The 16,072-nt window shown below is 49.4% G+C and overlaps 1 protein-coding gene across 8 annotated transcripts in view; it reads right to left on the minus strand.

The window, feature by feature from the left end:
- CHLSN (cholesin) overlaps positions 1-6,497 on the minus strand; it is a 133,104-nt gene extending 126,607 nt beyond the window's left edge. Inside the window, exons 1-3 of one of the 8 annotated variants that reach the window (XM_078074216.1) lie at positions 6,141-6,415; positions 3,680-3,760; positions 56-166 (exon numbers count right to left, since the gene is read on the minus strand). The gene's annotated coding sequence lies outside the window, so the exon portion shown is untranslated. Of the gene's footprint in view, positions 1-55; positions 167-3,634; positions 3,761-5,952; positions 6,102-6,140; positions 6,416-6,438 lie in introns of those variants that run through there. The other 7 variants (XM_078074215.1, XM_078074214.1, XM_078074213.1 and 4 more) reach the window with 7 other exon arrangements.
- Positions 6,498-16,072: the final 9,575 nt, after the last annotated feature.

Here is a 16,072-nt window from a genome sequence, read left to right on the forward strand (position 1 = left end):
AATTAAGCATGCACACACCGTCACCCAGCAATCCCACCTCAGGCACGCTCCACACCTGTGTGTCGTCACTTGCCGGTCACTCTGTCACCACCTGCAGAATGCTGAGCATGTGCTAGGAGCTGCTCTAGGCTGGACCAGGCAGTCCAAAAGACCTATCCACACACGGCTGACATGTTTATGGGGGGACACAAATACAGGATACATCAGAAGATGGTAAGTGCTACCCGAAGCCAAACAGAAGTGGGAAAGCATTATGGGACGGGCAACTATAAAGGGTGATCACAATGTAAAGGGCCTAGAAGCAATGCAGACATGGAAAGCCCAGATTTGGGTTCCAAATACCATTCTCTATTAAAAAAGGGGGGTGGGGTGGGGGTGGGGGTGCAGAGCTCCTTAAGATTCCTGGTCTGGACCAAGTAAAGTATAAGGTGAACCTGGGATATCAAGCTGTGCTGAACACCCAGGAAAGAGTCAAATGATCATAGGGCCACATCCAAGAGGACACAGTGCCAGCATGGAGGGCTCCCTCTGCCCCATTTGGGGCTGTGACTGATTACAGCACAATGAAAGAGTATTACTGTTGTAGAATCAGAAAAATTCCAAGCTCCACGTTCTTTAATTAAGCCTTATCTAAAAAAAGTATTCAAAGCCAGAGGCTACAAATTTCAATTAGCAGTGTAATAAGAAATCTTGAAATAACAAGAGACTGTTGACACAGGAGCTTTGAAAAGACAAAGGACTCTGTCAGCCAATTACCCTGTTGGAGAAATAAGGAAAGTTTAGCAAATATTTACACACCAGTTACCATAAAAGTTAAGCTAAATCTTTATTCATTCTGTAAGTTATCATTAAAAAGTTTAATCACTAAGTCTATTTGCTAAAAAGAGAGAAAGACTTTTCCATATTACAAAAAGGTTTCTTTTAATAGTTCTAAGAGATGGTGTCTCATGACTTTGAGAAAATCAGTATTTGTTATAGAAAACGACATTTCCTTATACTTATGGTCAGTGATTTTCAACAAGGGCCATTTAATGGGAAAGAACAGCCTTTTTAACAAAAGGTGCTGGGACACCTGGACTTCCACATGCAAAAGAATGAACTGAGAGCCCTACCTCACACCAAACACAGAAATTAACTCAAAATGGATAAAAAACCTAAATATAAGAGCTAAAACATAGGAGTAAACCTTCAAGACCCTGGATTAGGCAATAGTTTCTTAGATGACACCAAAAACATAAGTAGCAAAAGAAAAAAACAGATAAATTTTGGACTCCTCAAAATTAGAAATTTTTGTGCTGCAAATGATGTAAGCAAGAAAGTACAAAGACAATGTCAAGAATTGGAAAAAATATTTGCAAGTCATATAACTTACAAGAGACTTGTGTCCACCATGTATGAAGAATTCTTACAACAACAACAAAAAATCCCATTTAAAAATGGACAAAGAATTTGAATACAGATTACCCCAAAGATGACACACAAATGGCCAATGAGAACATGAAAAGATGCTTAACATCATTCATCATTAGGGAAATGTGAATCAAATGACACGCCACTTCATAGTCACTAGGTTGGCTAAAATAAAAAAGACAGATTATCATAAATATTGATGATGTGGAAAACTTGGAACCCTTCTTCACTGCCGGTGGGACATAAAATGGTGCAGCCACTTTGTACAACAGCCTGGTGGATCCTCAACAAGTTAAACGTGTTACCATATGACCCAACAACTCCACCACAGAAAATGAACACATCCACATAAAAATTCAAATGCTAATGTTCATAGCATTAGTCATAACATCCAAAAGGCGAAAACAACCTAAATGTCCACCAACTGATAACGAGATCACAAAATGTGGTATGCCCATGCAAGGGCACATTATTCGGCCGAAAAGAAAAGGAATGAAGCACTGACTGGATAAATCTTGAAAACATTCTGTTATGTAAGAGAGGCCAGTCACAGGACACTACAGATTGTATAATTTCATTTTTATGAAATTTCCAGAATGAGTAATTACAGAGACAGGAAGTAGCCTGGTGTTTGCTCAGGCCTGGTGTGGGGGGCAGGGGCAGGGAGTGACTGTGAATAGTACAGGGTTTCTTTTGGGAGAAGGAAAATGTTCCGAAATTAGGTTGCGGTGATGGTCACACAACCCTGTGAATACACTAAAACACACAAAGAAAAAAAAAACCCTCTAATCGCTCTCAAATTATTTGTAATAAATTAAACAATATGATGGCCTTGTACCAGTTTTCTTTCTTTCTTTTTTTGTGCTCAGCGGTAACCCTGTTTCAGAGAAGCTATGGGGGGGCGTGAGCATGTCTAAGCATCTGGCACGTCCAGAGCCAACAGATGCTCCTCAGCGTCCTCAGGTGCTGCTTGAAAAACACACCAGCAAGCGGAGGGAGGAATCCATCTGCTGAGAAGGGTGCTGAAGAAACAAGCGTCAGCGGAGCCCCTGAAGGTCGGCCGTGGTTAAGGGGCCTGGCGCCACTACCTCAGAAGGCTCAAGACCCGTCCTTTATGTGTTTCTGTTTTCTCACAGGCTTTTCTGCAAAACATCTAGTTGCTCATAAAGCTACGCCAGCATAAGCTTTCCCCGTATTTGGTGGCCGGGAGGAAGGTCATGTGGGGGGGGCAGGGGTGTTAGGAAAGCTAATCATAACACCAGTGGCCGTGAAAATTCACATTTACCCAGCGCTTACCATGTGCCAGGCCCTGTTCTAAGTGCTGTACACGTATGAACTCAGTTCCTCCTGTGGCCAGTGAGGGCAGCACACGGGTGAGGAAACCGGGGCACACCTATCAGGGGGCAGACCTCTGAAGTGTGAAAGTGATCCCAGTTTGAAAAGCTGAAAGATGACAGGGCTTGCGTCCGAGGAGCAGCCCAGGGGCAGCTGACCGCTGCTGTTCTTTTCCATGTCCCACTCACCACCTGGAGGTTTGTAGCTGTATGCACGTATTACTTAGCTAACTGGATAGGTTAAAAATTTTTTTACATAAACAATTTTTAAAATTCTATTATTCAGGATTAGCCAGAGAATGATGAAAAGGCCGTTATCATGCCTACTGACAGGAGAATAAATTGGCACAGTCTCTTTAAAAGGTAATTTTATAATATTTATCAAGTGCTTTGGCCCGTAATTCCACTTCTAGAACTTATCCTGATGAAATAATCATGGACTGAGATTCAAATATAAGGATGACAATGGCACTGTACAAGGGATGATAACGCCTCTTCAATTAAAAAGTTGAAAACCCCATAAATGTCCAACAATAGCTGACTGGGAAAATGAATGACTCGTTCGCGCACAGGAAGACGCCTGCCCGAGAGCACACCAAGCGCTCACTCATGTGAGTAAACGCTCAGAGTACAACGTAAAGGGAAAAGATGGGGCGCAAACCTACGGATGTACAACGTGACCCTCATTTTGTAAGAAAAATGATACACAAATATGTATGAAGCAAAAAACTAGAAGGAAATACATTAAAATACTAACATTTTAGGGAGTTAGAATTACAAGTATGGTTTTTCCCCCCTTCTACTTTTCTGTAATTTCTACAACAAAAGCAGAAACACAACACTTTATTTTAAGGTACCAGCTCTAAGTGTTCAGTGGAGCAAATAATTACTTCTACCAGCAGGAAGCTGAGGACCCACATCAGACACACAGAGACCAGCTAACCGTCTGGGCTTGGCGAAAGTCACTGGTCAGGACGTGTGAGCACCAACGGGCTGGGGCTGCCGGGTCTCCAGGGCTGAAAAGAAACCCCACAGGAGCTTAAAAAAATAAATCAGCCTATAGGAAAAAAGTCTTCTTAAATCTGAAATTCCCACCCGTAGCCCCCAATGCCCCCTCTCACCCAGAGCATGACCCCTCTGATGTGTCCCATCAGGCTGCAGGGAAGGGCCCCTGGAGGAGGGTGTGTGCCCTCACAATCCACAACCCTCGAGGAAATCCGTCCAAGGAGTCCAGGAGCGGAATCCCAGCTCCTGTGCCAGGACCGGGACTTTGTTCCTGTTCATTCTGATCCAGACTGGTCTGCGTTCTGACTTGCCCACTTAGAATGGCCTCCAGACTTTGCTCTCCTTACCCTCCCCTCACCCTCCTCCAAATGCCAAACTCAAAGCCCAGTTACTACAAAAGCTCCAAATTTCTTACTCACCGCACCCACCTACCCTCTTTGCAGCTCACCCTGCTCAGCACCCTGGGGTCCACTAATCCTTCAGCCTCACCAGTGGCCCCACACTTCCCCACCCCAGCCACTCGCCTGGAAGAGCCTCTCCTCTCAAATCTCCAAGGTCTTCTCCCTTCTCTCACAGAACCTTACTTCCTGGTCACAGAGGAAATCAAAGCAACTGGAAGGGAACTTCCACGAGCTCCCACATTTACCCCCCACCCTTCTCTCCTGTTAGGACGCAATCCTGCCATTTTCCAACAGAGGCCAAACTCTCCACTCCGGCGCTGGGTTCCAGTCCCCGCCTATGCAGGGACATCCCTGAGCAATTCCCCTCCTGCACTGTTCCAGCTTCCCTTCTACTCAATCAACTAAGATTTCCCACATCGTAAAAACTCTCTTGACCTCACATGCTCTTAGCCCATTTCTGCTTCCTCCTGCCAAGGCCCTCAAGAGCCACGTACCCGCGCTGCCTGTGACCCCTTCCCTCCTGTCCCCTCTCACCCCCCACCAGGCTTCTGCCACTCTACCACAGCTGTTCTCAAGATCACCAAGGACACCATGAGGACAAAGACTCTCTCTGTGACCAAACTGTAGCCAGGCTCCTCTCTCCACTGGTCCTCAACCTTGGCCCACAAAGACTTGAACAAAACACTAATACAGTTTCTAACAGCTCAAGGCCCCATCCCTACGATGACCCTAGCGCCCTTAAAAAGTGCCTGCCTGAGGAAAGTCAAGGCTGCCAAAAGAACCCAGCCAACACCCGAAGATGGGGTCCCACTGGACGGCCCTGTGGAAGGGTAGGCGCCTACCTTTGATAAGTGCCAGTTAGCAAACCCGATGGGTTTCACATGGACCGACACCCCCACCCCAGTTTTTGTAGTTTTTCACTTCCTAAGTCTACGGAGTGCCGCTCCCCCGTCCCATCCCTAGTCCCTCAGTCACCTCTGGACAAATCCAAGGTCAGCTGAGTTCACACAGCTCTTATCCCGACTGCAACAGTTATTACTGATTAAAATCCAGCCTCACCCCTTTAACTACAGTCCAGCGTGCTCCTCACAGACATGAAAGCCCACGGCAGATTCTCAGTACTCACCTTACTGGACCTAACAGCAGCATCTGACAGCTGATGCTCACTTCTCTCTCCACATTCTTTTTTTCTCTTGGCTTCCAAAACAGACCCCACAACCATGTGCTTCTCCTCCTACCCCTTCACCTCTCGGACCCTCGGCACTAGAGGGCTCCAGTCTTCGAGCCCTTTCCTCTCTGCATTCGCTAAGTGACCGCATTGTAGTTGTGCAGGAGCTCCAAACACCAACTATCCACGGGTGACCTCGAACTTGCCCCTGAACTGCACTAGTACACTCTGTCACCTACACCCTCACACATCATCTCAGACACAAGGCGTCAAAATCGACACTTCTGGTCGCCCTCCACAAACCCATCTTCCTGTGCATTTGTCCTCTCAACGAATGGCCACCTGGTGAAGTACAAATGTTAGCCCAAGCTAAAGACTGGTGTCCCACGACTCGGGCATCCGTTCACCCCGCTGGCCTTGTCTCTAAAGCACGTCCAGAGGGCAGTGCCTACCTTTCACTCCCTGTACCACTGCTATCCGCCCATCCGCATTTCTCAAGAGCCCCCGTCCCTGCCCCCTGCCCCTCCAGTCCATTTCCAACACAGCATGCAGAATGACTCGGAGAATGCCCAAGGCTGGCTCTGGGGCATTCCAAGCCTTCCCATTTCGCTCGGGGAGGAGTCCGCGACCTCACCTAGGCCTGCGGGCGCACGTGGCTGCCCGACGTCCCCCCTGTCGCCCGCCCTCCGGCCTGCGCTCTCGCCGCCGCGGCTGCTGCTGCGCCCGGGTCCCTCCACCCCGGGTGTCCACTGACACCAACGCGGCCCGCTCTCCGCGCCGTGCTCCGCCTCATTTTCCTGCCAGCGCCCACCACCACCTTACTTATTCGTTCTGTCCGCTCAGAACGCAAGCGCCCCAGGTCGGCGTCGTTTCCGCCGCGAGTCCGGCGGCCAGCCCGGGCCCGGGGCAGGCGGACGCGCGGGAGCCCACCGAACGCTCTAGTCAAGGGGCGGTTTGCGGCGAAGGGAATGCCAGGCTCGGGCGGCACAGCCCGGGTAAGCCGGCGGCTCGGACCCCGCGCGCCCTCTGCGGACTCCGCCGGTCCCTCCGGCCAAACGCCGGGCTCCCGCACCCACGTGGGAGCCGCCCCGCGACCCCCGACCCCGCCGTCCTCGCCTACCTGCGCGTGGCCTCCGACGCGGGCTTCCGGCAGGCGCACGGCCCTGGTAACACGGTCCCGCCCTCCGGAGCGGCGTCGCCCATTGGCCGAGGCCCGCCTCCGTCTGCCCGCCGCCCAATGGCATGCGGCGGCCGCGAGGGGGCAGGTCCAGGTGCGGACGCGGGCTGGTGGCGTCATCTCTGGGCGCTGCGGGTTTGCCGGGAGCCGCGGGTTGCCTAGCAACGCCTGCTGGGGCTGCGGCGCCGTCCTCCGTTTCTGGCCGCTGGGGCCCGGGGGCCCAGGCGGACGGCGCCGGGCGGTCTGTTTGGGCGCACCAGATTCGTCTTAAACATAACTCATTTGTATGAACTGACGATGCTGTAACTATAGAACTGTGCACAATGTTTGAGCGCCGCACAGGTGGAGCCCCGGGAATGCTGTGTCGGCTTAGGGGTCGCTCGGGCGGCCCCACGTGGCTTTCAGGTGCCCGAGTGGGGTGACTGTCGCTGCCTCGGAGCATCTGGGGGTCTAGGGACGGGAGCGGCGGGAGCAGGTGCAGTTCTGCGGCGCCTCCCCTGCTTCTAGGTGCGAGGGGAGCTCCCCGCGCACGCAGGTGCTGCTCGGGTAACACGCCACCTTCCCCCGGGTGCGGGTGCGGCTCCGGTCACTTCCCGCCCTCCCCCGGGTGCGGGTGAGGATGCGGCTCCGGTCACTCCCCGCTCTACCCCCGGTGCGGCTCCGGTCACGCCCCGCCCTCCCCCGGGTGCGGGTGAGGGTGCGGCTCCGGTCACGCCCCGCCCTCCCCCGGGTGCGGGTGAGGATGCGGCTCCGGTCACGCCCCGCCCTCCCCCGGGTGCGGGTGAGGATGCGGCTCCGGTCACTCCCCGCTCTACCCCCGGTGCGGCTCCGGTCACGCCCCGCCCTCCCCCGGGTGCGGGTGAGGGTGCGGCTCCGGTCACGCCCCGCCCTCCCCCGGGTGCGGGTGAGGGTGCGGCTCCGGTCACGCCCCGCCCTCCCCCGGGTGCGGGTGAGGATGCGGCTCCGGTCACGCCCCGCCCTCCCGCGCACGCAGGTGTGAGAACGTCCAACCTTGCTGATTTCAGGAGAAACCGTCCTGCTTTCAAACTGCCCCGACGGCCTCGTGGCCCCACGGAGAAGAGTTTTCCTCCCATAAGCTTAAACAGCATATCATGTAATGTAAAAATATATAAATGAATGTATAATATATTGTTTAGGTTTGACTTTAAAAAAAAAAAGCTCTGATCATGTAGGAATGGGCAATTCAGGTCAGCCTCCCATTGAGAACAGCAAAAAAAGCTGGCCAAAATATAATCGTTTAAAAATAATTCTGTTTTAGGGGCGCCTGGCTGGCTCAGTCTGTGGAAGATGCGAGTCTTGATCTTGGGGTCATGAATTTGAACCCCACACTGGGTGTAGAGATTACTTAAAAATAAAAAACTTTAAAAGATCATTCTGTTTTATGCCATCAGAGTGAAATATTCTGAGGGGATAAAAGGAAACCCAGAGTACTACACCTGACATTTAGCAACATTTTCCACTCAGGGGTCAGTCGGTTCTGGAAGAGGCAGCAGGAAGGCTGAGAACCTGAACAGAGATTGACAGCTTGGTGGGCTAGAGCTGCTAAGGGGGAGGGTTCTTGTAAAGGTCCTATCTTTGAGCTGAGACCCTGAACAGCTACATTATAAGAGTGAATACCACCAAAGTAGACCAGCCTTGCAGGGACTTCATAAAATCCATATTCATCTCAATTTCTGAAACTGTATTCAGGTGATTCAGGGTTTATTGTTGGTGCTGCTAGCCTGCTCAAAGAAAAAAAGGTAAAATCTTCCCAGAAGAAAAGTATAGTATCCTGTAGCCCAAATTATAATTGCTCATATATTATGTCCAGCACTCAATAGGAAAGAGCTGTGTAAACAAGGAGACAATACAATGTGATAGAAAACCAAGAAAAAGATACCATTTTCACCATACAATGGACTGCTGCCACACTCACCAAACTTGTAACTTCATGGGTCTGAAAATGTCCCATTCCCGATGGACAGCTCCAGTCACATGCTAAGATGATGTCCATGGCCAGGTGCTCAATCTAAGGCCAGGTAGCATCCAGAGCTCCTTAGCATGGTATGTAATTCTCTGCAGCAGAGGGCATGGCTTTGTGCCAAGCTCTAGGGGACAGTGCGAGGGACCACACACAGTCTCATCTACCATGTATGTACCTCTCTAGCTCTATTGGACCTTCCAAGTTATATGGCCCAAGTGCAGGACAGCTTATGCCACAAATTGGATCTGCTGCAGAGCCTTCCTTTGCTTTGGGCCTCATTCGACACCAACAGACTTCCAAGTTTCCCAATAAATGAATAGTGGTCATATTAAATATGGTCTATGCTGCCTCCCAAATCCAAAAGGCAGAAAATCGTATTTGTTTTCTATTTCTGCATAACAAATGAACACAAAATTTAGCAATTTAAAAAAATAAAACAAATTTAGCAGCTTCATGTCACAGTCTCAGGTCAGGAATATCAGTGTGGCTTAGCTCTGTGCCTCTGACTCATGGTCCCTCACAAAACTGAAGTCAAGGTGTTTTCCAGGGCTATGGTTTCATCAGAAGGCTTGTCTGAGGGACAGTCCATTTCCAAGCTCACACGTGGCTATTGGAAAGATTCACTCCTTGAAGGTCACTGGGCTGAGGGCCTCAGTTCTCACTGGCCATTGGCAAAAGGCCTCCCTGAGTTCCCTGTCATGGGGACCCCTGTAAGGGCAGCTCACATGGCAGCTCGCTTCCCTGGGGCAAGTGAGCAGGAGGGCATACAAGAGGGAAGTCACAGGCTCTTTGAAACCACATATTGTGTGATTCTGTTTATATGAAATGTCCACAACAGGCAAATCCAGAGACAGAAAGTAGATTAGTAGTTGCTGGGGGCCGGTATTGTGGAGAGAATGGGGAATATTAATGGGTATGAGGTTTCCTTTTGGGACACAGAATGTTCTGGAACTAGATGGTGGTGATGATTGGACAACATTGCAAATGTACTGAGTGGTACTGAATTATTAACTTTAGGATGGTTAAAATGGTGAATTTTGTGGGGTTCTTATCATGAAAAAAAGTGTGTTTGTTCCTCCATAAATGTGGTTATGTTATTCATGTCAAAAATGACTATGTTTGGGCGCCTGGGTGGCTCAGTCGTTAAGCGTCTGCCTTCGGCTCAGGTCATGGTCCCAGGGTCCTGGGATCGAGTCCCACATCGGGCTCCCTGCTCAGCGGGAGGCCTGCTTCTCCCTCTCCCACTCCCCCTGCTTGTGTTCCCTCTCTCGCTCTCTGTCAAATAAATACATAAAATCTTTTAAAAAAAAAATGACTGTGTTTGTTGGTGTGTGTGTGTCTCCAGTCGTGGGGCTCCCCACCCCCAGCCATCTTGGCTGAACTTTGTTGAATATGTAAAACAATAACAGGAGTCCAAAAGTTAAGACTGCACAAGAAAGCATTCTCCCGCTCCCAACACTCCTGCCTCATTCCCACCCACCCAACCTCACGTAAGTAGCCAACTTCATTAGTTTCTGGTTTATCCTTTCTGAGCTTCTTCTAGCAAAAACAAGCAGATGTGTGGATATTTCTTTCTGCTCTTCCCTATACGGAAGGCAGCACTGCACACATCCCTCCGCACCACGCTCGTTCAAGCCTACAAGCCATCCTGGAAATTTTCCATCAGTTTAGAGGCATCCTCTTACTCCTTCCCACAGCTTCACGGGGCCCCATGGGTGGACTTACTATGGCTCATTGAATCAATATCCACACACGGGTGTTCAGTCTTCAGCTCTGCGATTGTAAACTGTGCTGCAATGAACAATCGTGCACATGTGTATTTTACTCTTGTTTCTGGTATACCTTCAGGGTAGACTCCTAACGGTGGGATTGCCAAATATACTTCTGCTGGGTATAGCCAGATTTTCCTCCATGATGGCTGACACTTGGTATCCCCACCAGCAACGTGTGGACGTATCTCTTGCTTACAGCCTTGTCAATAGAATATGCCGCTCAAGTTTGGATTTCTGCTCATCTAATCTGAGAAACAGGACCTCAGTGTGGTCTTAATTTGCATCCCTCCTAACTCAAGTGAGTCATCTCTATATCCCAGGATCATCCTTACATACTCTTGTGTCACTTCATTCTTCACCCATCTTCCTAACTGGTTTCTGATCATTTTTCCCCCTTAATGTGTACATTCTTTATGTATTACAGATATCAACCTTTATCTGTGACGTATATTGCAAACACCTTGTCCTCGTTTGTCACCTGTCCTTTGGTCTCGTGTATGCTGTTCTCTGCCATGCGACTGTGCTTTGCCACTATGAATGCTTTCCTTCATCCACCTGACTTTAGCATCATTGTGAGGAAGACTTTCCCACACCCAGTTTTGGAGAAAGTCACCCAAGTTTTCTTCCCATAACATGTTTGGTTTCATTTCTTACATTCACGTTTCTGATGGAAGTCCCTGCGTCTGTGTGATGTAAGGTGTAGACCTAATGTTACCTTTCTCTAAATGGCTACCTAGTTGAACCAACACTGCTGTTCAAAAAACCCATCTTGGTTCCAGTGATTTGAGATACACCTTTTATTTATTTTTTAAATAAGATTTTATTATTTATTTATTTTTACGAGAGAGAGAGCACGAGTGGGGGAGGGAAGGCAGAGAGAGAAGCAGACTCTCCACTGACCAGGGAGCCTGATGTGGGACTCGATCCCAGGACCCTGGGATCATGACCTGAGTTGAAGGCAGACGCTTAACGACTGAGCCACCCAGGCGCCTGAGATACACCTTTTATCACACCCGAGTTTCCACACGCACCTGGGTTTGTTTCAGGGTTTCCTGGTCCGTTTTACGGGCCCGTCTCTTGCTGTGCCAGCGTGTACTGTTTTCCACATGAGGCTTTACAGTGCGCCGTGAGACCAAGCGGGGCTTTCATTCCGTGTCTCCTTGGCTTTTCCTCCACGTGTAGTTTTCCATATGACTTGAGTGTCGACTTTTGTAGCTCCAGAAAAGCAGCTTGTTGGTATTTTTATTGGGATCCTCTTAGATTTAAAATTAGTTTAGGCAAGCCAAAAGTAATGGCAGACAACAGAAAAATCAGAAAAGACACAACCGTTCTAAGCCCTGAGCTCCACAGTCACACACTTTGCAAGGACACTTAGAAGGAAAATAGAAAACTTGGAAACTGCCAAGTTTCCAAGTGGATTAATTCCTCTTACAAAGGCACTTGTCAAAACTGCTATCAAAAAAAAAAAAAAAAAAAAAAAGACTGAGAGAGAGAGATGATGAAGTTGGAAGTGGTTCTGACCATTAAAATAGCAACTGGTATGTTTTTTAGGGAGTGGGAACCTTTCTGCTTTTTGGAGCTGAGTTGGTTTTTATGTTGAAGTGGCTATGTACCAAGTCTGTTTTTATGATCATTGTTGTCCAGGCTGTGTGTTGTTTTGCTATTTTTACTTTTTATTTATAAATAACTAAAAATAAGAATAAAGTAATAAATTGGTGGACATAATCTTAAAAAATTAAATTAATTCTGGTAAAATGGACATCTTTATGATGTTGTCTTCCAAGAACAAGGCCTGTCTCGCTGGTTTGTGTCTACTCTTGTGTCTTTCGTGTTTTAAAGTTTTGTCCGCTCTAGATCTTGCAGAGATCTCGTTGGGTTTATTTCTGAGTATTTTATCATTATTGCCATTGTAAATGGGATTTTTCTCCTCCATTGTATCTTCAGATTGTTGTTTATGGCAATGAAGCCTATTGATTCCTGTGTGTTAGTTTTCTACCTTGTCACCTCTTGAAATTCTTGCGTTGTTGAGGAGCTACATACATTTTAAGATCTTACGGAAATTATGTCTCATGTCCTGCTTTACTGAGCACGATGTTACATGGACCTGAGACACTACACTTGTCTCCCCTTTCCTAGAACTCAGTCTGGGCCTGGTGCCAGGTCTTCGTTCCCTCTCCTTCTCTCCCACTTGGTGATTTCATCTGTTGCCATGGCTTTCCATCCAACCGTATGCCAATGACTCTAAATCCTGTTTCTGGTCTCAAACTCGCCCCCTGGACTTGCTTACCCACCTGCCTACCTGGCTTCTCTACACAGCAGTCCGGTAAATATCTCAAACAGAACACGCTCACAGCCCAACTCCGGATTCTTCCTTTCAAACCTTTTCCCCCTTGCTCACTGTGCTCTACCCACCCCCATCCTAAGTGCCATCAAGAAAAGCAAGGTGCTGTCCCCACTCCTCTCTGCCTGTCACCCTGTACATCTTGTTAACTTAACAGATGTTAACAGACTTTCCATGTCTCCCGCCCCCATCCATTGAGGGCTCCACAACCTGGCACCCAGGTCACCCACTCTGTCCTCCGAATGCATTCTTCACTTCACAATGGCCAGAAATATCACTTTAGAATGTGGATCAGATTACTGTATTATTCATTTTGAGGGTAACATGTTTGTAATTTTTTTAATGTATTCTTTACGCCCAACATGGGCCTTGAACTCACGACCCTGAGATCAAGAGTCACGTGTTCCACTGATGGAGCCAGCCTGGTGCCCCTGATGTTTGTAATTTTATTACTTCCTTTTTTGTGTGTTTTTTTTTTTTTAAGATTCAGTCATTTATTTTAGAGAGAGAGGGTTCACGTGAGCAGGGGGAGGGGCAGAGGGAGAGAACATCTCAAGCGGACTCTGCGCTGAGCGTTGACCCCAATGCGGGGCTCGATCTCAGGACCCCGGTATCATGACCTGAGCCAAAATCAAGAGTCAGTGCTTAACTGGCTGAGCCACCCAGGCGCCCGCATGTTTGTAATTTTAAAATTCCCTCAAGGATTCCTCAGCAACCTACGGCCTCGCAGCTACTCTCCACACGTGCCAGGCGGGAGCCTGCGACCTGTCTCATAACTAAACCAGGTAGTAACGCAGTCGTACAAGTGACAACTTCCAAACAGGACAGAACAGCAAGTCTGTGTGTGTCGTACGTCCACTGCTGCACAATCATCCTTTTGGCCACGTAAGAGGCAGTTCTACACATGATGGTTCAGGTATTCGTTAACATGATGGAGTTTATACTTTTAAAAGCACACGCATATTTAGGCAGATTTCACTACTCTTTGGATGACTGTAACAAACCAGGCAGTGTGAATGTGGATAGTGGGGGAGGCTGTGGGGGCGGCATGTACATGGGATGTGCTTTCTGCTCAATTTTGCTGAGCAGAAGCCTAAAACTGCTCTAAAAAATCAGTTTATCAAGTAAAAAAAAGGTCAAATCACAAAAGATCCTGCTCTAGGCTTATAGTTGAAATAAGTAACCATCGGGAAACATGACGGTTCTGCTCCGTCACCGCATGTTGCAGCAGGAATTCAAACCAGGCACATCAAGCCCAACTCCTGCCAAACACTTCTGAGCACCCCCCACGGGTCTCTGGTCTCAATTCAGTAAAACTGCTTTCCTAATTTGCAACAACTTTCCTAATTTAGCAAAAACTACAGTGACACCGTTGTCTTCACTTGTCGTTCTTCCTACAAACTCCATCTTACCCTTGGATGCTGAGATGGATTCCAGGACGTGGTGCATCTGACCCTGGCCACTGCTACGGTTACCGCGGCCTCCAGCTGAGCAGGCTCCCTGCACATACACACCACCATGGCCGAGTTCCAGGCTCCGAACAAGTCTGAAAACCGTGCAAGGGTCAGCGCCCTCCATCAGACACGGGTGTGTCACGGCGGGGAGGTGGGGGGAGGCCATGTGGCGCCAACAGACCAGAGTCAGCCTGCGGCCAGTGCTCTGTGGTTGGCAGCACCGGGCAGCACCAGAGCACCTGCCTGCGGTGGGAGGCAAATGACAGCCATGATTTCACAGCTGGACACCGCGTAGGCACCAACAGCTGGTCGCTCAATACAGAGACGCTGCCCTTTTCCCCGGCGTTCCGTAAGCTTTCTGAGTGCTGTGGGAACCGCGGCCCTTCTCCGTGCTCTCGTTCTCCAGGGAACGTTCACGGGAAAGCAGGCAGGGAGACGCTGCCCACAGATACTCCTAATGCACTTTCTTGCTTCTTAAGATTGAGCCAAAGCGAAGCTTTCTGCACAAGTAACTTTACTTCAGTTCAGAATGATCATCTACAGAATGTAAAATTAACCAACCGCTCTGCTGTTGGCATGTTTTATTGTTTTTTGTTTTGTTGTGGTTTTTCTTACTAAAGGCCATTTTAAAAGGTTGCTTTTGTAGTATTTACTCCAAGAAAATCTTAGCTGGTGGTAGATTCTAAGGAGAAGATCTCATCACCTACAACTGGGGTGTGTATAAACTCTGCAACTGTGGGTTTGGGTAGAGCTCCCCCTAACGTCCTAATGGGAGGCAGGGAGCGAAGGACACACCGGGACAAAAAATTTAGAAACCAACAGCAAACCACCTCTTGCCACAGCCGGACACTCTCCTCCCCACTTGCACCTTCTACAGCCTCTACCGCAACCACGAGTCTTTACATCATTTCAGGAAAACACAGCAAAGCAGATCAACACCTACCTGGGGAAAGTTCCCGCCAGCCCAAATGGAGAAGTCGGACGTGTTTCCCTCAGCATGTTCCCCGGAACACACCACCACTGCCTCAGGACCTCTGCAATACTGGATGCATGCCAGAGACCCTGACTCTCAGGCCGGAAGCTTGGAGAACCAAGGCCATTTCAGCCAGCGGCCTATTTCAGAGCCTATCTTTTGAGTTTGGTCTTAGGCTTATTGCAAAGAAGGAATATGGAAGGTTGATTGAAAAATACATTTAAAATACCCCCAATCCCTCCGATCATGGATGACCTACAAACGCTGATGTGGGGCTGATGGCTAGTGTGTCCACTCTCCCTGTGACACCCCACCTGACTTCCCCAACACAACCAACATTCCCATCAGCCCTCACTGCCATCCAGACGGACGGCCTCTGGTGACGCCTGGTGAGCGTGGGATGCTGGGGCGTGCACACCACTGGGCACGCAGCGGCCAGTCCGGCTGCAGACTAGACGCTGGACACCAGGAATGACGGGCAGCCTGGCTCTGGGCCTTGCCCAGGAACAGCTAGCTGGTGCCAGCCCAAGGCCAACTCAGGAAAAGCAGGAATGCAACCCGGGCAGGGAGAGGTGCTACCTCAAGTGGCGCTTGTCACCTGCTGACTGTGGGTCCGGGTGCCAAGACAGGAGACTTGGGGCACCCATGTTGCATCTGTCCCAGCCAGCAAATGTCCAGCTTATACATCGGCTGTCACTCCCCACATCAGCCACAAATCCAAATTCCCTAGGACAAGGTAGGGGTGACACCCTCAAAAGGTTGGCGTTTACGCCCACTCGTCCAGGAGAGGAGGGGGTGGTGGGTTCGCAGGCTGGGCAGAGGCCCCGGGACAGAGTGTGAACGCTGGAGTGCCCATGTTCCTCTCAACAAAGCTTCGGGTTTCCATCTGAGACATCCAACCTGAGCTTCCGAGGACCCTCTGCCCTGGGGACGCTCAACAGCTGGGAACACACACAGGACGCCCACGGCACCTGTTAACAGAGCGCCACTCATGCCCAATTACACCTCTGGCTGCCGTTTGCGGATCAGTACAGCCAACAGGTTACTCAGCTC

This window comes from Halichoerus grypus, chromosome 6 (genome assembly GCF_964656455.1).
Source record: "Halichoerus grypus chromosome 6, mHalGry1.hap1.1, whole genome shotgun sequence".
Classification (NCBI taxonomy): domain Eukaryota; kingdom Metazoa; phylum Chordata; class Mammalia; order Carnivora; family Phocidae; genus Halichoerus; species Halichoerus grypus.